This window comes from Pongo abelii, chromosome 5 (assembly GCF_028885655.2).
Source record: "Pongo abelii isolate AG06213 chromosome 5, NHGRI_mPonAbe1-v2.0_pri, whole genome shotgun sequence".
Taxonomy (NCBI): Eukaryota; Metazoa; Chordata; class Mammalia; order Primates; family Hominidae; genus Pongo; species Pongo abelii.
Window position 1 is genome coordinate 85753820 of NC_071990.2, and position 23522 is coordinate 85777341.

Consider the following 23522-nt stretch of genomic DNA (forward strand, 5'->3'; position numbering starts at 1 on the left):
GATGGAAACTACTCTGAGTGGTAAACTGTGTTGTCTGTAGAGCTTCTGTGCAGGACTGAGCAAAAGTTACTGTAGTGGTTTTAAAATACGTCCACAAATTATTTGATGCTCCTCCCTTAAAAAGGTGGAAGCTAATTTTTCTTCTCCTTATATGTAGGCCAGACTTGGTGATTCACTTTTAAAGAATAGAAGATGAGGAGCAATGCTATGTGACTTTCAAGGCTAGGTCATATAAAGAATGGGTTCTGTGTGGCACTCTCTCTTGGACTACACATTCTGCAGAAAACAGCAGCCACATCATGAGGACACTCAAGCAGTCCTGGGAGAGGTTCATGTGGAGAGGAATGAGGTCTTCTGACAACAGCCAGCACTAACTCACCATCCATGTGAGTGAGTCACCTTGGAGGTGGATCCTCCTGCCCCAGAAAGCCTTCAAATGACTGCAGCCCCAGCTGACATCTCAAGTGCAACAACTTGAGAGACCTCCAGGAAGAGATACCCAGTCAAGCCACTCATGAAATATTAATCTACATACACTCAGAGGCATAATAAATATTTATTGTTGTCTTAAGCCACTATGCTTGGGCAGTTTGTTACACAGAAATATATAACTGATACAATTTCTCTCCAAGAGACTTTCCTTAATCCTGCACCTTTGTTTGCCTTCTTCCTTTCCTAATCATGCTTTCCCCTTTATTCCTCTATGGACTTTCCCTAGGAACACTTCCTAATAAATCCCTTTCACAAGAATTGTCTTGGAATCAAGTTCCTGTTTTGGTTAAACCTTCTCGTAAAATAGTCCTCATTCAGGTCCTGTTTCCTGGCTTAAGTTGGCTTCTACTTTTGAAGAATTTTCTAGATTAGTTTTACCTTTTCCCATACTAATTATCCTCAATCCTTTCCTTTACCACCTAGAGCATGGCAACACACTTTCCTCAGTTCATGAACCACAGGTGAGCATGAGGTTGATGTCATGAAAGCAAGCAAAGAGAGGGAAGACCTTTACCTACCCACCAGCTGCCAATGTGAGCATTTCAGCACCTGGCAGACAATCTCCACTCTGCCTCTGCGTTCTCAGAGTGACCCGTGGGAGATACTAGTTTGGCAGTAGGATGGAGATGCCTCTACTGCCTGGCCACAACTGCAGGTGGTGAGAGAGTCCTTGTGAGCTTGGGCTGCATTTAAGTCAGACAGCAGTCCATATTTGGGTGGAGTGCTTCTCTGGGCATTATGCGAAGGAAATTGTGAACCAATGTGAATTCCTTTTTACAAGTAAACTTCAAGGGAGAACATAGGTTCTGTAAAATCTATGCTCTGTCAATTTCTCCCAATGAAGGAAAAAACAAAAACATGAATAATCTTGGGATATTTCCAATATGAAACTCATGGCCTTGAGAAGCAATGCTACTGTAATATGGACTGTGCTGAACCATCAGAAACTGCAAGAGAATATACACAGACAGAGATGAACAAGAGGTTCTAGGACAGACTCTGTTCTTTGCCTCTTCCAGAAGCTGCTGGCATTTTTTTGCCTCCTGGCTGCATTATTCCAATCTCTGCTTCCATCATCATCCTTGTGATTACACTTAGGGCCCACCTAGATCACTTAGGGGAATCTCTCCATCTCAAAATCCTTAAATTAATCACATCTGCAAAAGTCCCCTTTACCATTTAAGGTAAATATTCACACGTTCCCAGGAATAGGAAGAGCATATCCTTGGAGGACCATTATTTAGCCTATCGCATTGCCCTTCTTTTTGAGCCAGGAAGCTCTCTTCCTGGGCATTGAGTGTTGGCCCTCCTGTTCTTTGCATTAGCAGCTCCAAATACAAAATAAAAAATAACAACCTTCTGGATAGAAGAGGGCTGAAATGATTTCTCGGTAGACTTGGACCTCCTCGATAAATGGGAAAACTGTACTTTTAACCTGGTTACCTTCAGAACCTTGCCCAGAATAAAATCACAGCTTGTTTGCCAGCTCTAAAGATTGAGTCATTTACCTGGCCCCACAATGAAAAACAATATTTCCAACCCTATTGAGAGATTCTACATCACCTCACCCACATCCCACCCTTCATCCCCCTCAGAACCAAAGGGCAAAGAAGCTAGGAACACCTAGAGTGGCAGCAGTTTCCCTTGGTGAAAACATGATGGAAATGCTGGGAGTTTTATCAGTTTTATTTATCTGAGAAATGTCCTCCGATGCATCATTATGTTCCCAGATCCACAACTGATATCCAGACCAAGGAACGTGTAAAGTCATATATATGGTGGGGGCTGAAAATATCCAGACTTGTGAAAAACACAGAGCAGGAAGCCTGAACTCCCTCTGGAGATGATGAGAGAGATAGTAAAACTTGAGTTTTCACACACACACACACACACACACATGCTCACACACACACTATTGCACAGAGATTGAGAGGGAAACCACTATTTCGACAAGAACTCCAGGACTTAAAGAGTCCCTGGTGGTACAAAGGATCCAGATATCAGCTAATGTATGCTGCCAAACAAGTGGACTGTCTAGGAGAATCTGACTTGATGAGCCAGCAAGAGGCCTGGCTGGAGAAAGTCCTTCAGGAGGTGTGGGACATGTTAGTGCTTTGGACTCAAGGGATCAGGACAATTTTTACAAGTTAAAACGAAAGGAAACACGAAAGAGGTCATATGGTAAGGTGCTAGGCTCTTATTGTTTCCGGGCTTAAGTCCTAAAAATCAGGACAAAAGGAAAGAATTAAGTGTGGTTTAACACACACACAAACACACATGCACTGATTTTTTAAACTTATTTATATAAATCGTGTCTATGGAGGATTTTCCAACCTAGGTTGCCTGTGATGAGAAAGCAGAGACTATTTAAATAAGCTTCCAGGGAAGGAATTGCAGAAGACAGTTGCTTTGTAAGCTGGAAACATAGCACATGAGACCCGTTCACCCCTTCACTCAAAGTAAAAGTCTCTCATTTGAACTTGAATCTCTAATCAACAGACTTCATGGCTGCCACTAGTCTTTCTCTGTTTCACCTTTATAATCTGTAATATGTTTTCATCTTTAAAAGGGATTTGAGGTTTAACAACTATCCGTATGTTCCTGCAATAATTGGCTGCTCAATTTCTTCACGTGAATTTGTGTTTAAAAAGAGGCGAGATTACTGTAGCCTTGTAGTATAGTATGGAACAAACCCAAATGCCCATCAATGATAGACTAAAGAAAATGTGGCACATATACACCATGGATGGAATACTATGCAGCCATAAGAAGGCATGAGATCATGTCCTTTGTAGGGACATGGATGAAGCTGGAAGCCATCCTCCTCAGCAAACTAACACAGGAATAGAAAACCAAACACCACATGTTCTCACTCATAAGTGAGAGTAAAACAATGAGAACACAGGGACACAGGGATGGCAACAATACACACTGGGGCCTGTTGGTGGGTGGGGGGCGAGGAGAGGGAACCTAGAGGATGAGTCAATAGGTGCAGCAAACCACTATGGCACACCTATACCTATGTAACGAACCTGCACGTTCTGCACATGTACCCCAGAACTTAAAGTAAGCAACAACAACAAAAGAGTCCAGATTCATTTAGTCTCAATACTAGGACCCCACTGACTTTAGAGGACATGTGTTCTTATTCCAACAGGTTTCAACGTTCTTTGGTAGCTAGGAAAACGTCCTTCCCTGATCCATCTGCTGTCTGGACCAGAGACTTGAAGAATCCATCAACATGTGGCTACATGTTAGCAGAAGGAAATATGATCTAAACCTGAATCCTTAACAATTATTTTCCATGGAAGAGTAAGGGAGGAAGGAAACCAATTTTCTTGCCTGTTTGCTTAAATTCTTACCCTTTATATGTGCTTTGTATTCATTATCTTGTTTAACCCTCACAAAACTTGGGGCAAGAATATCTGCAGATGAGTTCTCTATGAGGCTCAGAGAGATTAAGTATCCTGTTTATTATTACACAGTCAGTCAGTCTGATTCCAAAGCCCATGCTCTTTTCTTTTCAGCCTTTAGAGATAAGTCAGAGTCTTAGTGCACTAGCCGTAGCATATTCTCCCTGTAATGGCTATGACATTCTGGTCATAATCATCACGATATGTTTTTTGTTTATGCAGAACTGTAATGTCCAGGGGGAAAAAAAAAATCAGCTTGAAGAGGGTTCAGCAGATAGTGGGTCCCGAAATGACAGTTACTAACTGAATGAAAATCTATGGGATTTTTTGTAGATGTTTATGTCAAGGGTGGAAAACATGAAATTCTGTGGCAATGGTGTCAATGTCCTTGGTTTCCAGTTTCCAGATCTTTTCCATTTCTCCTCTCTGCTCTCTCATCTCACACTCTACTGCTGAAGAAGCCACCAGCTGGTGCTCATCTCCCATGATGCTGCCATGAGCAGGACTGGCTTAGTGATGGTAGTGCTGTCTTCTATGGCACCAGCAGAGGCAAACAGAGTCTCACATGTGATACTTCGAACTTGGAAACATCCTGCTTTGCAATGGAAACCCATATTCCTTAAGCTCAGATCAAAGCAGTGTCTGCACCTATTTTTAATGGTACAGTGTCCTTATTTCCTGAGAGGCTCAGGCAATCTAGATGATAGGTGTGGGATCATAACACATGATCATAACATATACCTAAAAGAGTGTAGTTTACATACACACACATTTTTCGTATTAGGAAACACTTCAATATAATTCTCATTACTTCCATGGTAATTTAGGGCTTTTAGGTGAGCAACTACATAACTGGTAGCACTGCTCACCAATGCAATATTCCCTAGTGCCAGCTTCTATGTGGATTCAATTCATGTGTCAGAACAACCAGTGCATTTGGAGCATACAATGTGTACTTTGCACAAATAGGAATGAGCCCCCACTGGTGGGAGAAGCTGAATCTGATGGGCAATAAGACCACTTGGATTTCCGGGTGACAACCAAAATTAGCTAAGCTTGACAATTCTGCAAAATTACCTGCTGATTCAAGCAAGAATCCTCCTGTCCCAAAGAAGGATCCCTGGCAACTCATGGGGAATCACCATGGTAATCACAAAGTTTTAGAAATTTAAGACCCAGATAAAATTCAGAATGATAAAAATTATATTCATCAGAAGCAGAAAGATAAAATATATTGAGTTTTTCTGTGCAAAATACATCTTCCATCTCAAATTGTATCTTTTCTGTAAAACCATTTAAAAAAAATAATTTTAGGTATCAATGGAGACATTGACCAAAAAAAGAGGCATGAACTAATAAATTAAGCATCCAATACCTATCTGTAGACCCACACTCATACCTCCAATGAAAATAAAGATGGATCTGTCATCCACGTGTTCCTGAAGGAGCAATACAACAATCCCAAATATTCCTAAAATCAGGAACACATCCACAGCAATGTATTAGCATCCCACTGGCTGTTTATTGACAACTTAGCAAGTTCTGGAGGTGGGAGAGGTAGAACCACTTAAATCCTTAATTGGTAGACACACATTTTCCACACCACTAGAACTTCAAACATCAGCTTCTATCCCCTTTCCAAATAAAACCCTAACCACTAACATGCCTCAAAAAGGCCCACTAAAATATGAATGTACTTGAATACATAGTGAACTTCATTGCTAATATTCCTTGGCAAATCAGATACACTATTAACAGCATAATAATGAGTATGCATAGAGACTCCCCAGTGTGACCAGATGCACATGTAAAATAAATTAATTAATTAAAACTGCCATGCTAAATAAAGTTGTCCTGCCATCTCAGGTTAGCATCTGTTTCTAGTTTTCCTCAACAGTTTTCCCTGAGCCTATTTTCTCAGCTCCAAACAACTGCAGCTGACCAGCCTTTCTGCCCATGCAACGTGGACAGGCCCACAGGCGCCTGCCTGTTCACCTCAGGTGTCCCCCGAACACCAAGTTGGATGTCACCTCCACAAACAAGATCCTGCCATCCTGCAATTTTTTGGTCTCACGTTTCATGTTAAAAAAAAAAAAATCAGAGAGAAAGAAAGGCAAAAAAAAAAAAAAGAAAGAAAAGAAAGAAGGAAAGAAAAATTAAAACATTTTCCTGTTGGGGGGATGTTAATAATGGACAAGTGTTAGATTTGGCTATAAATTATTTTCTAGATGAAGGGAAAACAATTACAAATTAGAAACAGATTTATTCACACTCAGTGCATTAATGAAAACTTTAAAAAAAGAAAAGAAGGAAAGAAAGAAGGAAAGCTAAACTGTGTGTACTGTGTGGAAAAAAATAATGGCCCAGCAGGCCTACTTTTTATTAACAACTCATCAGTAAGCAGGTTGTAATTCATAACAAAGAATTCACCCCAAGGAACGCCACATGACTGTGAGTTTTTTGAGTTTCCTAAGAAAATACATATGTTGTTCCACTTGGTTTCCTTTCAATAAAACCCACTAGTTAGCACTTCATTTTCAAGCTGTTCTGACAAATCAGGTGAGTTAGCTTTGTAGAAAAAACAGAAGCCAATTTTTCAGCTGAGAATTTTAGGGAATTTTTTTAATAACTTAAATTTCCCAAAAGGCAAGGAAGGCATGATAAAAGCTGTGAAATGAGTTCATTTGGAACAGCTTGAAAGGTCTCTTTTAATTCACTCCATTAATTTTTTCTGAGGAAATATTTAAGGATACATCTCTTACTGCTATGACGTGTGTCTGAAGAAAGAAGAAAAAGAAAAACTGTATGATTTCTGAGTTTTTATAATGACTCAAAACATGATTAAAGACTTTTTGGAAAGCCCCCCTCAGCAGCTCCGCTAAGTAGAAGATTTAGCAATGATAGCAGCAGGGAGTTTCTGCTCCCAAATACTTGCTGAGCCAGACACAAATCCCGTGACCCTCTGCAAGTGGCCACCACCCGTGATTCCCACCTGATTTCCTGAAGCTTCACTGAGGGCACCAGGCAAACCAGACCATTTGATGTTCTCAGGAGAGAATGGATACGTTCTGCCATTGCCTCGAAAGGTATGATCTTCTTCTCCCACAACCTCCCCATATCTTCCAAATTTCTCATCATCCTTTAAAACCCACTTTTCCTGGAGACAATTATTCTAAGTGAAGTAACTCAGGAATGGAAAACCAAATATTGTATGTTGTCACTCATAAGTGGGAGCTAAGCTATGAGGACACAAAGGCAAAAGAATGATACGGTGGGCTTTGGGGACTCGGATAAAGTGGGAGGTGGGTGACGGATAAAAGACTACACATTGGGTACAGTGTACACTGCTTGGGTGATGGATGCACCAAAATCTCAGAAATCACCACTAATGAACTTATTCCTGTCACTGAACACCACCTGGCCCCCAAAAACCTACAGAAATAAAATAAAAATAAAACCCACTTTAGGTCCAGCTTCTTTCAATGAAGTCTTCCCTAATCACTCTAAATGAATTTGTTCTGAGCTTCTGAGGACTCATTCAGAGCATCTCTCTCTGAATTTACCTAATACAATGTTTATTCCTCCGTTATTCTGCCTTGTATAAAGTTCTATGTAGAAGAGTTCTTTGAGAATTCAGCTTTAGGAGAAGATGTGCATACCTGTGTCTGTGGCACAGGTGGTAAGGTGACCAAATACTACATCTTTTGGCCCCCTGTAGTTATGTATGATTGTGTGAATAGTGCTGGCCAATGAGCTTTAAGCAGAAGTGACATATCTAGTCACTCCCTCCCCCTCCCACAGGCAACACAGAGGCCTAGGGTTGGAATGGTAATTTATAGGGTGGAGGTGACATGATCTCCCGAGTCACTACAGTGCATTGTCCTGGAGATCTGCTCGACCTGCAGCCTATTTATGGGATAAGAAACAAGCATTGGTTGTGATGTACCACTGAGATTTTGGGCTAGCATGGCCTGGTCTATAATGATTAATGATGTACTTGCTTGACAGGGTTAACACAAATTATTCAGTGTGACTTGATTGTTTTATGTCGAGAATTATGTCCTCCACTGTGCTTCACTTTTCATTTCGGATGCCAGGAAACTCAGAGTTTGAAACTCACATTTTGAATCTCTAGTTTAGAATCTATGGTTACCATCGTGTTTTCCTTCTTATAATTTATGATCACATTTTTTTAAATTGGGAATTTCCTAATTCCAACTTACCATCATATTATTTTGGGGGTTCTTCTTGTGAGCAGCTTCGTACTCTTCAGGATGAGATGTGGAATGCAGGAACACCTTGCTTTATGGAATTTCACTTTTTAATACCTCACAGATACTTCAGTTTTTACAACTTGAAGGTTTGAGTTAACCCTGTCAAGCAAGTGCATCAGTGTCATCTGTCCAACAGCATGTGCTCACTTTATGTCTCTGTGTCACATTATGGCAATTCTTGCAATATTTCATAACTTTTTCATTATTATATCTGTTACGGTGATCTGTGATTAGCTATCTTTGATGCTAATATTGTAATTATTTTGGTGGCAACACAAACTGTGCCCATAAAAGACGGCAAACTTAATCAATAAATGTGTGTGTTTTGACTGCCCCACTGACCAGCCATTCCCCATCTCTCTCCCTCTCTTTAGCCCTCCCTATTCCCTGAGACACAACAATATTGAAATTAGCCAATTAATAACCCCATAATGGCCTCTAAGTGTTCAAGTGAAAGAAAGAGTTGCATGACTCACTTTATTTTTTTTTTTTCCTTCAAATTTTATTTTAAGTTCCAGGGTACATGTGCAGGATGTGCAGGTTTTTAATTATTATTATTATTATTATTATTATTATTATTATTATAATACTTTAGGCTCTATGGTACATGTGCACAACGTGCAGGTAAGTTACATATGTATACATGTGCCATGCTGGTGCGCTGCACCCACCAACTCGTCATCTAGCATTAGGTATATCTCCCAATGCTATCCCTCCCCCCTCCCCCCACCCCACAACAGTCCCCAGAGTGTGATGTTCCCCTTCCTGTGTCCATGTGTTCTCATTGTTCAATTCCCACCTATGAGTGAGAATATGCGGTGTTTGGTTTTTTGTTCTTGCGATAGTTTACTGAGAATGATGATTTCCAATTTCATCCATGTCCCTACAAAGGACGTGAACTCATCATTTTTTATGGCTGCATAGTATTCCATGGTGTATATGTGCCACATTTTCTTAATCCAGTCTATCATTGTTGGACATTTGGGTTGGTTCCAAGTCTTTGCTATTGTGAATAATGCCACAGTAAACATACGTGTGCATGTGTCTTTATAGCAGCATGATTTATAGTCCTTTGGGTATATACCCAGTAATGGGATGGCTGGGTCAAATGGAATTTCTAGTTCTAGATCCCTGAGGAATCGCCACACTGACCTCCACAAGGGTTGAACTAGTTTACAGTCCCACCAACAGTGTAAAAGTGTTCCTATTTCTCCACATCCTCTCCAGCACCTGTTGTTTCCTGACTTTTTAATGATTGCCATTCTAACTGGTGTGAGATGGTATCTCATTGTGGTTTTGATTTGCATTTCTCTGATGGCCAGTGATGGTGAGCATTTTTTCATGTGTTTTTTGGCTGCATAAATGTCTTCTTTTGAGAAGTGTCTGTTCATGTCCTTCGCCCACTTTTTGATGGGGTTGTTTGTTTTTTTCTTGTAAATTTGTTGGAGTTCATTGTAGATTCTGGATATTAGCCCTTTGTCAGATGAGTAGGTTGCGAAAATTTTCTCCCATTTTGTAGGTTGCCTGTTCACTCTGATGGTAGTTTCCTTTGCTGTGCAGAAGCTCTTTAGTTTAATTAGATCCCATTTGTCAATTTTGGCTTTTGTTGCCATTGCTTTTGGTGTTTTAGACATGAAGTCCTTGCCCATGCCTATGTCCTGAATGGTATTGCCTAGGTTTTCTTCTAGGGTTTTTATGGTTTTAGGTCTAACATTTAAGTCTTTAATCCATCTTGAATTGATTTTTGTATAAGGTGTAAGGAAGGGATCCAGTTTCAGCTTTCTACATATGGCTAGCCAGTTTTCCCAGCACCATTTATTAAATAGGGAATCCTTTCCCCATTTCTTGTCTTTGTCAGGTTTGTCAAAGATCAGATAGTTGTAGATATGTGGCATTATTTCTGACGGCTCTGTTCTGTTCCATTGATCTATATCTCTGTTTTGGTACCAGTACCATGCTGTTTTGGTTACTGTAGCCTTGTAGTATAGTTTGAAGTCAGGTAGCGTGATGCCTCCAGCTTTGTTCTTTTGGCTTAGGATTGACTTGGCGATGCGGGCTCTTTTTTGGTTCCATATGAACTTTAAAGTAGTTTTTTCCAATTCTGTGAAGAAAGTCATTGGTAACTTGATGGGGATGGCATTGAATCTGTAAATTACCTTGGGAAGGATGGCCATTTTCATGATATTGATTCTTCCTACCCATGAGCATGGAATGTTCTTCCATTTGTTTGTATCCTCTTTTATTTTCTTGAGCAGTGGTTTGTAGTTCTCCTTGAAGAGGTCCTTCACATCCCTTGTAAGTTGGATTCCTAGGTATTTTATTCTCTTTGAAGCAATTGTGAATGGGAGTTCACTCATGATTTGGCTCTCTGTTTGTCTGTTATTGATGTATAAGAATGCTTCTCATTTTTGTACATTGATTTTGTATCCTGAGACTTTGCTGAAGTTGCTTATCAGCTTAAGGAGATTTTGGGCTGAGACAATGGGGTTTTCTAGATATACTATCATGTCATCTGCAAACAGGGACAATTTGACTTCCTCTTTTCCTAATTGAATACCCTTGATTTCCTTCTCTTGCCTAATTGCCCTGGCCAGAACTTCCAACACTATGTTGAATAGGAGTGGTGAGAGAGGGCATCCCTGTCTTGTGCCAGTTTTCAAAGGGAATGCTTCCAGTTTTTGCCCATTCAGTATGATATTGGCTATGGGTTTGTCATAAATAGCTCTTATTATTTTGAGATACGACCCATCAATACCTAATTTATTGAGAGTTTTTAGCATGAAGGGTTGTTGAATTTTGTCAAAGGCCTTTTCTGCATCTATTGAGATAATCATGTGGTTTTTGACTTTGGTTCTGTTTATATGCTGGATTACATTTATTGATTTGCATATATTGAACCAGCCTTGCATCCCAGGGATGAAGCCCACTTGATCATGGTGGATAAGCTTTTTGATGTGCTGCTGGATTCTGTTTGCCAGTATTTTATTGATTTTTGCATCAATGTTCATCAAGGATATTGGTCTAAAATTCTCTTTTTTGGTTGTGTCTCTGCCAGGCTTTGGTATCAGGATGATGCTGGCCTCATAAAATGAGTTAGGGAGGATTCCCTCTTTTTCTATTGATTGGAATAGTTTCAGAAGGAATGGTACCAGCTCCTCCTTGTACCTCTGGTAGAATTCAGCTGTGAACCCATCTGGTCCTGGACTTTTTTTGGTTGGTAAGCTATTGATTATTGCCACAATTTCAGCTCCTGTTATTGGTCTATTCAGAGATTCAACTTCTTCCTGGTTTAGTCTTGGGAGGGTGTATGTGTTGAGGAATTTATCCATTTCTTCTAGATTTTCTAGTTTATTTGCGTAGAGGTGTTTGTAATATTCTCTGATGGTAGTTTGTATTTCTGTGCGATCGGTGGTGATATCCCCTTTATCATTTTTTATTGCATCTATTTGATTCTTCTCTCTTTTTTTCTTTATTAATCTTGCTAGCAGTCTATCAATTTTGTTGATCCTTTCAAAAAACCAGCTCCTGGATTCATTTATTTTTTGAAGGGTTTTTTGTGTCTCTATTTCCTTCAGTTCTGCTCTGATTTTAGTTATTTCTTGCCTTCTGCTAGCTTTTGAATGTGTTTGCTCTTGCTTTTCTAGTTCTTTTAATTGTGATGTTAGGGTGTCAATTTTGGATCTTTCCTGCTTTCTCTAGTGGGCATTTAGTGCTATAAATTTCCCTCTACACACTGCTTTGAATGCATCCCAGAGATTCTGGTATGTTGTGTCTTGGTTCTCGTTGGTTTCAAAGAACATCTTTATTTCTGCCTTCATTTCGTTATGTACCCAGTAGTCATTCAGGAGCAGGTTGTTCAGTTTCCACGTAGTTGAGCGGTTTTGAGTGAGATTCTTAATCCTGAGTTCTAGCTTGATTGCACTGTGATCTGAGAGATGGTTTGTTATAATTTCTGTTCTTTTACATTTATTAAGGAGAGCTTTACTTCCAAGTATATGGTCAATTTTGGAATAGGTGTGGTGTGGTGCTGAAAAAAATGTATATTCTGTTGATTTGGGGTGGAGAGTTCTGTAGATGTCTATTAGGTCTGCTTGGTGCAGAGCTGAGTTCAATTCCTGGGTATCCTTGTTGATTTTCTGTTTCGTTGATCTGTCTAATGTTGACAGTGGGGTGTTAAAGTCTCCCATTATTAATGTGTGGGAGTCTAAGTCTCTTTGTAGGTCACTCAGGACTTGCTTTATGAATCTGGGTGCTCCTGTATTGGGTGCATATATATTTAGGATAGTTAGCTCTTCTTGTTGAATTAATCCCTTTACCATTATGTAATGGCCTTCTTTGTCTCTTTTGATCTTTGTTGGTTTAAAGTCTGTTTTATCAGAGACTAGGATTGCAACCCCTGCCTTTTTTTGTTTTCCATTTGCTTGGTAGATCTTCCTCCATCCTTTTATTTTGAGCCTATGTATGTCTCTGCACGTGAGATGGGTTTCCTGAATACAGCACACTGATGGGTCTTGAGTCTTTATCCAATTTGCCAGTCTGTGTCTTTTAATTGGAGCATTTAGTCCATTTACATTTAAAGTTAATATCGTTATGTGTGAATCTGATCCTGTCATTATGATGTTAGCTGGTTATTTTGCTCGTTAGTTGATGCAGTCTCTTCCTAGTCTCGATGGTCTTTACATTTTGGTATGATTTTGCAGTGGCTGGTACTGGTTTTGCCTTTCCATGTTTAGCGCTTCCTTCAGGAGCTCTTTTAGGGCAGGCCTGGTGGTGACAAAATCTCTCAGCATTTGCTTGTCTATAAAGTATTTTATTTCTCCTTCACTTATGAAGCTTAGTTTGGCAGGATATGAAATTCTGGGTTGAAAATTCTTTTCTTTAAGAATGTTGAATATTGGCCCCCACTGTCTTCTGGCTTGTAGGGTTTCTGCCGAGAGATCCGCTGTTAGTCTGATGGGCTTCCCTTTGATGGTAACCCGACCTTTCTCTCTGGCTGCCCTTAACATTTTTTCCTTCATTTCAACTTTGGTGAATCTGACAATTATGTGTCTTGGAGTTGCTCTTCTCGAGGAGTATCTTTGTGGCGTTCTCTGTATTTCCTGAATCTGAATGTTGGCCTGCCTTGCTAGATTGGGGAAGTTCTCCTGGATAATATCCTTCAGAGTGTTTTCCAACTTGTTTCCATTCTCCCTGTCACTTTCAGGTACACCAATCAGACGTAGATTTGGTCTTTTCACATAGTCCCACATTTCTTGGAGGCTTTGCTCATTTCTTTTTATTCTTTTTTCTCTAAACTTCCCTTCTCGCTTCATTTCATTTCATTCATTTCATCTTCCAGGGCTGATACCCTTTCTTCCATTTGATTGCATCGGTTCCTGAGGCTTCTGCATTCTTCACGTAGTTCTCGAGCCTTGGTTTTCAGCTCCATCAGCTCCTTTAAGCACTTCTCTGTATTGGTGATTCTAGTTATACATTCTTCTAAATTTTTTTCAAAGTTTTCAACTTCTTTGCCTTTGGTTTGAATATCCTCCCATAGCTCGGAGTAATTTGATCGTCTGAAGCCTTCTTCTCTCAGCTCGTCAAAGTCATTCTCCGTCCAGCTTTGTTCCATTGCTGGTGAGGAACTGCATTCCTTTGGAGGAGGAGAGGTACTCTGCTTTTTAGAGTTTCCAGTTTTTCTGCTCTGTTTTTTCCCCATCTTTGTGGTTTTATCTACTTTTGGTCTTTGATGATGGTGATGTACAGATGGGTTTTTGGTGTGGATGTCCTTTCTGTTAGTTTTCCTTCTAACAGACAGGACCCTCAGCTGCAGGTCTGTTGGAGTACCTGGCCGGCCGTGTGAGGTGTCAGTCTGCCCCTGCTGGGGGGTGCCTCCCAGTTAGGCTGCACGGGGGTCAGGGGTCAGGGACCCACTTGAGGAGGCAGTCAGCCCGTTCTCAGATCTCCAGTTGCATGCTGGGAGAACCACTGCTCTCCTCAAAGCTGTCAGACAGGGACACTTAAGTCTGCAGAGGTTACTGCTGTCTTTTTGTTTGTCTGTGCCCTGCCCCCAGAGGTGGAGCCTACAGAGGCAGGCAGGCCTCCTTGAGCTGTGGTGGGCTCCACCCAGTTCAAGCTTCCCGGCTGCTTTGTTTACCTAAGCGAGCCTGGGCAATGGCGGGCGCCCCTCCCCCAGCCTCACTGCCGCCTTGCTGTTTGATCTCAGACTGCTGTGCTAGCAATCAGTGAGACTCCGTGGGCGTAGGACCCTCTGAGCCAGGTGCGGGCTATACTCTCCTGGGGCACCGTTTCCTAAGCCCGTTGGAAAAGCACAGTATTCGGGTGGGAGTGGCCCGATTTTCCAGGTGCCGTCTGTCACCCCTGGAAAGGGAACTCCCTGACCCCTTGCACTTCCTGAGTGAGGCAATGCCTCGCCCCTGCTTCGGCTGGCGCACGGTGCACTCACCCACTGACCTGCGCCCACTGTCTGGCACTCCCTAGTGAGTTGAACACGGTACCTCAGATGGAAATGCAGAAATCACCTGTCTTCTGCATTGCTCGCGCTGGGAGCTGTAGACCGGAGCTGTTCCTATTCGGCCATCTTGGCTCCTCCCATGACTCACTTTAAATCAAAACCTAGAAATGATTAAGCTTAGTGAGGAAGGCATGTCAAAAGCCTAGACAGGTCCAAAGCTAGGCCTCTAGCACCAAACAGCCAAGGTGTGAATGCAAAGGAAAAATTCTTGAAGGAAATTAAAAGTGTTACTCCAGTGAGCACACAAATGTTAAGAAAGTGAGACAGCCATATTGCTGATATGGAGAAAGCTTTAGTGGTCATAATAGAATATCAAACCAGCCACGACATTCTCTTAAGCCAAAGCCTATTCAGAGCAAGGCCTTCAACCTAGCAGAAAGTCCCCCAACCAGCAAAAACATTACAACTTGCTGAAGGCTCAGATGAACATTAGCATTTTTTAGCAATAAAGCATTTTTAAATTAAGATATGTACATTTTTTAGACATAATGCTGTTGCACACTGACTAGACTACCGTATAATGTGAACATAACTTTTACATGCACTGAGAAATGAAAAAAATTGTGTGACTCACTTTAATGAGATACTTACTTTATTGCAATGGTCTGGAACTGAACTCACAATATCTCCAAGGTATGCCTGTACACATGCATACAAACACACACAAGCACACACACACTTATATGGAAAGAATTAAGACAGTTGTTTGTCTGTGTGCTTATCTTACTCTCAATATTAGACTGGAAGCTTCTGCTGGGAGGACTGAAACCCACCTATCTTTACATTTCTCACAGTTATTAACATAATGCCTTTCCTAATAAATACTTCCTGAGTTAAATGAATTATGAGAAGGCTAAAGATGGTACAAAGACACCGCTGAGAAAACAAGTGGGGCCAGCAGGGACTAAAATTCAGCCCATGCTCTGCCTTTTATCTAAGAAAAAAGGTCCCATTTCATAATTTTATTACCGGAAGGGGGCATCTTTTTGGACTTTATTCACTTAGAAGAGGCATCCTTTTATAACTTGTAGAACTAGCAGTGTTAGTTTCTACCCATTTAGTATACAAAAACACCTAAATTTAAAAATACAGCAAGAAGCATTGATGATGTATCAAGTAAAAGGATAAGTGGAAAAAAACACACCAGAATAAGGATATGGTTATTTAAAAGAGTAAGGTATCATGGAATAGACATGCCAAGTTTAAGATATTCCAAAATCATTTTGACTTTGACCCTCATGAAGCTTCTCTGTTGCCGAGAGAGAGAGAGAGAGAGAGAGAGAGAGAGAAATGTATACTTACTTATACCTGAACTCAATGTCAAATGTCTGAAAAATCAGTGGTATGTTGTCCAGGGAGACGATACACCAGAAAACTGATAACTGCCCCCACATGTTTAATGTATTAAGGTTTCTATTATTTAGTTTCATTAGAGATTGGCATCTTTTAAACCCATCCTCCCCATGTCCCCACCTCCCCTTCCATGTATGAGGAGCACAGTGTTTTGCTGATGGCTTCTGGGAGGTGGCCAAGGTAGGACAGCCTTACAGACATGTGGAATTCTCACAAAATTCAGGAACTTTTCATGTGGTGTGGGTGATGGTACTGCCCAGGACCCTCTAGCACTATTGTCACCAGATCTCAGCACACATGAATAAAACTGGCTCAATGTGATTCTTGTTCATACTATTCTGGAGGTATGCCCCCAACTCCATCAAAGTGGTTGAATGTGTGGTTAATTTGAAAATAAATTTGAAAATAATAAAGGTGATGAAAGAAAAAAATTTAAAGCATATCTAAGACTGCCAACTCACTTATCCAAGTCCTGAAATATATGTCAGCTGGAAAGGACATAGGGTCACTACTGAGCCACTCTATCTGATGTAATACTTAATGTCATTGCCACGTACCCTGAGCCATCTTTTCCTTCATTGACAATTGTTTCAATCTTGAGAATGACCTAGATAATACTTTACATAAACTTCAACAATGGCTACTTTGTCTTGATACAACAATTCATTACTTTGCCAAAAGACAAGACATAAATAAAATTTTTATTAAAAACATGAATATAAAATGGTTGTTGACAATGAAATTTGGTTTGTGGTTCTTAGTGAAGTTTACTTTAAAGTATACAGAAACTAATAAAATGATTCAGATTTAACTAAAAAGGATTAGAGAAAAGACTCCAACCTTTCCAACTGACATTTCTCTCCTCACATTCATGATGACTCTGCCCCTAAGAAAAAAGGAATATCACTCCAGGAACCCTCCATCAGATCCACATATCTGGGAGGACACAGGTCATAATCCCTCAATCACAGCCCACAAGGGAAGATTTCAGTTCCTATTACTTCCCTGTGGGGCAGTGGCCACTAACAAACAAAATGCTTATTATCATTTGCCAAGACCAGCGTGTTCCATGGCCACCTCTCCAGCCTTACCTCACACCCCTTCCACCTCCTTGTCTGTTTCCAGTTCTTCACATGTGCCCACCATTTTCTTCCTTTAGGTCTTCATGCACTGAAGCAAGCTCTCTCCACTGTTTCCTTCTGCCCCACCTGCCCTTGCCTGGCTAGCATCATCTTGTCCTGCAGTCCTTGGTTTAAATGCTGCTTCCTTCAAAAAGATGCCTCTGGAGCCCCATCTATGCCAGTCACCTTGCTCCCCCACCCTTCTCCTCCACAGCACTCTGCCATAACCCTCTTTTGTGCAAGCCCCTTGAGGGAGGGACAACCTCTGTCTTCCTCATTGCTATACCTCTAGAGCTCAGCTCAGTGCCTGGCCCTCAAATATTTGATAAGTGAGTAAATAAATGGATGTATGGGTGAGAGTTGGTGAGATGAAAAGGAAATTCAATGGCTCTCCCATTCCCATCACCCAGATCACAAAGTGATAAAGAAAATTGACCAAGTGGAGAACATCATTTCCTGCATTTGCCATGAACATCATCTCCTAACATCTTCCTTTCTTATAACCTCCATGTTCAGAAAGAAGCCACAAGTGTATTCTTGGTATGCAACTGTCCAGATTACAATGTGAATTGCAAAGGGACAAGGTAAGCAAACTTAGTAAATGAGATAAACAAGCACCAATTTGATCTTTCAAGAAGAAAGAAGACATGGGTTTGCTGAAGGGATCTGCTCCAATTGTCCACTCTTCATGTGACCCCCCCTAAGGTCCAGCCATCTACCTTGGTAAGCACCAAGAGCTCAGCACTGAGCAGTGTCTGTCCTGCTCAGTCCCACCCACACTTCCTCACTCCAGCTTCTTTGGCTCTCCCATCTCTTGGCTTTGGTCTCTGCCTCCTGTTACTAGCTCAGAGCCACCATTATTTGAATCACCCACTTGAGGCTACTGTTCTGCTAAAAGACTTCATCTCAATCCATGACCCTTGATTACTGATGTCACTCACCCTTGATCTCATCACACTCATTTATATGGATTAAAGCCCCTCTTGCTATCAGCCCTAAACCTGCTGAAGCCACAAATGCCAGATAGCCTCCTAACTGACCTGCCCAGGAAAGGGGATCAGATCCAAAATACTAGTGCATTCTGGCTGGGCACGGTGGCTCACGCCTGTAATCCCAGCACTTTGGGAGGCCGAGGTGGGCAGATCACAAGGTCAAGAGATCAAACCATCCTGGCTAACACAGTGAAACCCCATCTGTACTAAAAATACATAAAATTAGCTAGGTGTGGTGGCAGGCACCTGTAGTCCCAGCTACTCGGGAGGCTGAGGCAGGAGAATGGCATGAACCCAGGAGGCAGAGCTTGCAGTGAGCCGAGATTGCACCACTGCACTCCAGTCTGGGCAACAGAGCAAGACTCTGTCTCAAAAAAATAAAAATAAAATAAAATAAAATAAAAACAAAATACTAGTACATTCTGATCCCAAGTGCAGGGGAGTGAAGTACAGTTTGTTTTGGACACTGGCTTCCCCCCAACTCCAAACCTGCTCATCCTCTTAACTAAAAATATCACTGTCACTCAGCTTCCTAAGCAAGAAACATGGATTCATCCTTGGATTCTCTTTCTCCCTAACAAATTAGCCTGTAAGTCTGTTTCATTCCACCGATGAACCATTTCTGTCTCCTCCTCTACATCATATTTCCTATTTAGCACCCATTTTCTCCAACTAGACCACTGCAATCACTACCCAACTTGCACCCTCCTCCCTTCAGTCTCTCCTCCCTGCAACTGTCCTCTGTATTGTTATCCAAATTCACTTCCAAACTACATTAATAGCATGTTACTCCCCTGATCTAGAAGCTTCCATTACACCTGGCTGCAAAACACAGTGCAAATCCCTGAAGTGCAATGCCCTCCCAAACTAGCCCTAACCTAGTCAACCACTTTCCTTCCTACCTGTGTGTCACATACTCCAGTCACACAAAACCCTTTGCTGGAGTCCTTTTATCTGCCTGGAATTCCTTTCTCTACCTCCTCTCCTCATCTCCTTCTCAACCCCTCACACCATCACAAATTTCCCTATTGTTCAGGCCCCTTACTTTCTTTCCAACCCCTGTCAAGTTGGTCATTCATTCAAACAGTATTCACTGAACACCTACTGCAGATCCTCTCTGCACCCCTGGTTCTTTACTGATGCTTCTCCAATAACACTTGGTGGGTTGTGTATATTGTCTTTGTTTTATACCTGTCTCTAGATTTAGTTCTATTAGGCACAGAGCATTTCTCATTTATCTCTAAAACCACAGCCCCTGAAGTGATGAACAATTGCATTTCTGATGAATATACTGATGAACTAATGTTCAATTTAGTCTTTGATTCATTGAAACTTTCCATTAGAAACTTAAGCCCTGGTATATGCTCATAGCAACATCTAATGATGGAGACCATTCCATTACTTATGTAGGACTTGAAAGATTGAACTCCTTCCCATCACCCCCTATTCTGACTTGCTGTTTGCATTTTTCCTTTCTTGATTGCAGGCTGTAGGGGTTGTCTTGGGCTCTTTTCTCCAACTCCCACTTTGGGCACATCTTTTAAACCACCCTTTCTTTCTACTCCATGGTCACTGCTATTCTCCAGGATTTCTTTCACTTATTTAGATCCAAGATGGTTGCAGTAACCTGTTTTCCCAAGTCCTTGGCTTACCTCCAATTTCATTAAGAGATGTCATACAGCCTCCAGAGTAATCCATTGATATGCAAATATCTCTTGTTCCTCCTCTGCTTAAAGTGTTTGATGGCTTTCCTTGATTTCAAGACAACATCCAATCACCATGACTTAGCATATAAGATATCCACCCATGAGACAAATATGTAATAAGTGTCTTATATTTGTCAAGCACTATTATAGGAGCTAGAGATACAGCAATGAATGAAACATTCAAAACTTCTGTTCTAATGGAGAATATATTTTAGTGGGAGAGACAGATAGTAAACAAAATAAATTATGCAATATATTGAGAAAGCATAAGTGCTATGGAGAAAAATAGAATGAGGAAAATGGGTAGAAAGTGCTGTGAGGGAGATGCACTATTAAATGGAGGAGGATGCAGGGTGGGCCTCACTGAGAAGGTGGCATCTGAGCAAAGACTCAAGGAAGTGATGCAGGGATTCATGAGGATAGCTGATGGAGGGGCAGTCCAGGCAGCAGGAACAGCAAGTCTGGAAGCCCAGAGGCAGAGCATGCCCAAGCATGCTGGAGAAAAAGCAGGTGGCCAGAATGCCTGGAGGGGCCTGAGTGAGGAGGAGAGGGAGAAGAGAGAGAAGAGGGCAGGGTGGAAATGGGGCAGACCATGCAGGGCCTCACAGAAAACTCTGAGTGAGGGGTTTTTAACAAAGGAATAGAATCTGACTTCCATTTTACCAATTTTACCAGGACAGCTCTGACTGCCCTGTTGAGAACAAATTATAAGAGAATGAAGGTGGACTTGGCCCACCCTGCTAGTTCCGTCTCCCAACACTCCCTGCTCCCTCCTCCCCTAACACTCATAGCTGAGGCTTTCACAATGTCCCTGACTGAAGTTCTTCATACTCCCCATTTCATGCCCTGTACCCTTCCATGTAGCATCCTGGGCCTGCAATAATTCTGTCCAACCTCTAGGCCCAACATGTGAGATCTCTGCTTATTTTGACAAACCTGGCTTAAAAGTTCCTCTTCCAGAAGACCGTCATGACCATACGTCCTCCCAAATAGGATTAATTTTGCACTTTTCTGGGCCACCTCTGAACTCACTTGTCTGTGCTTCTATCTGTTGCTCTTATCTGTCTACACATTTGCCTTTTCTACTAGACTGATAAATTTCAGTTTTATTTGTGAGTGCCTGGCACATCCTAAAGGCTTACTAGGTGTATTAGTCCATGTTCACCTTCCGTAAAGAACTGCCTGAGACTGGGTAATTTATAAAGAAAAGAGGTTTGATTGATTCACAATTCCACATGGCTAGGGAGGCCTCGGTAAACTTACAATCATGGCAGAAGGCGAAGCAGGCACGTCTTGCATGGCAGCAGGTGAGAGAGAGAGAGAGAGTGAGAGAGAGAGAGAGAGAGACGGAGGAAGAGCCCCTCATAAAACCATCAGATTTTGTGAAAACTCACTCACTATCATGAGAATGGCATGGAGGAAACCACCCCCATAATCCAATCACCTCCCACCAGATCCCTTCCTCGACACTTGGGGATTACGGTTCAAGATGAGATTTGGGTGGCGACATGCAGCCAAACCATATCATTCTGTCCCTGGCCCTCCCAAATCTCATGTCCTCACATTTCAAAACATAATCATGCCTTCCCAACAGTCCCCTAAAGTATTAACTCATTTCAGCATTAACTCAAAAGCCCAAGTCTAAAGTCTCATATGAGGCAAGGCAAATCCCTTCTGCCTATGAGCCTGTAAAATCAAAAACAAGTTAGTTACTTCCAAGATAGAGTGGAGGTACAGGCATTGGGTAAATACTCACATTCCAAATGGGAGAAATTGGCCAAAACAAAAGGATCACAGGCCCCATGCAAGTCCGAAATTCAGCAGGGCAGTCATTAAATCTTAAAGCTCTGAAATGGTCTCCTTTGATGCCACATCTCACATCCAAGGCATGCTGATGCAAGGCATGAACTCCCATGGCCTTGGGCATCTCTGCCTCTGTAGCTTTGCAGTTTACAGCACCCCCAACACCTGCTTTTATGGCTGGCCTTCAGTGTCTGTGGCTTTTTCAGGCACATGGTACAAGCTCTCAGTGGATCTACCATTCTGGGATCTGGAGGATCGTAGCCCTCTTCTCACAGCTCCACTAGGCAGTATCACAATGGGGACTCTGTGTGGGGGCTCCAACCCTGTATTTTCCTTCTGCACTGCCCTAGCAGTGGTTCTCCATGAGGGCTCCATGCCTGCAGCAGACTTCTTCCCAGATATTCAAGCATTTCCATACATCCTCCGACATCTAGATGGGGGTTTCCAAACCTCAATTCTTGACTTTTGTGTACCCCCAGGACAAACACCTCATGGAAGCCACCAAGGCTTGGGGCTTGCATCCTCTGAAGCAATGGCCTGAGCTGTACCTTGGCACCTTTTAGCCACGACTGGTGCTGGAGCAGCTGGGACCCAGGGCATCAAGTCCTGAGGCTGCACAGAGCAAACAGGGTCCTGGGCTGGCCCATGAAACCATTTTATCCTCCTAGGCCTCCAGGCCTGTGATGGGAGAGGCTGCTATAAAGATCTCGGACATATCCTGAAGACATTTTCCACATTGTCTTAGCAATTAATATTTTACTCTTTGTTATGTATGCAGATTTCTGTGGCTAGCTTGACTATCTCCCCAGAAAATGAGTTTTTCTTTTATACTACATGGTCAAGCTGAAATTTTTCCAAACTTTTACTCTCTGTCACCTCTTGAACACTTTGCTGCTTAGAAATTTCTTCCACCAGATACCCTAAATCATCTCTCACATGTTCAAAGTTCCACAGATCTCTAGGGCAAGGGCAAAATGCCACCAGTCTCTTCGCTAAAGCATAGCAAGAGCGACATCTGCTGCAGTTGCTAATAAGTTCTTCATCTCCATCTAAGACCACCTCAGCCTGGACTTAATTGTCCATATCACTATCATCATTTTGGTCAAAACCATTCAATAAGTCTCTAGGAAATTCTAAACTTGCCCACATCTTCCTGTCTTCTTTTGAGCCCTCCAAACTGTTCCAACCTCTGGCCATTAACTGGTTCCAAAGCCACTTCCACATTTTCAGGCTATCTATAGAGCAGTGTCCCATTCCTGGTACCAATTTCCGGTATTAGTCCCTTCTCACACTGCTACAAAGAACTGCCCAAGACTGGGTAATTTATAAAGAAAAGAGATTTAATTGACTCATAGTTCTGCATGACTGGGGAGGTCTCAGGAAACTTACAATCATGGTGGAAGGGGAACTAGGCATGTCTTACATGACAGCAGGCAAGAGAGAGTGAAGGGGGTAGAGTCCCTTATAAAACCATCAGATCTCATGAGAACTCACTCACCAACATGAGAATGGCATGGGGAAAACTGCCCTCATAATCTAATCATCACCTACCATGTCCTTTCCCTGACACATGGGGATTACAGTTCGAGATGAGATTTGGGTAGGGACACAGAGCCAAACGGTATCACTAGGTATGTGTCAGATTGAGGATAAAAGAAAATAAAGCTAGAGAATAGGCCCCAGAGCTGGTCTGAGGGCCTGGGGGCATGAGTCCCAGTGATATTGGTATCAGTTTTAGGTCTCTGGCTAATTTCAGGGAAAACTGTGAACAAGGTTATGTTGGCCTGGCAAGGTGTGGGTGGGGGTGGCACATGAGGAGTATGCTCAGGCTCAAGTGTGCTATCCCACACTATA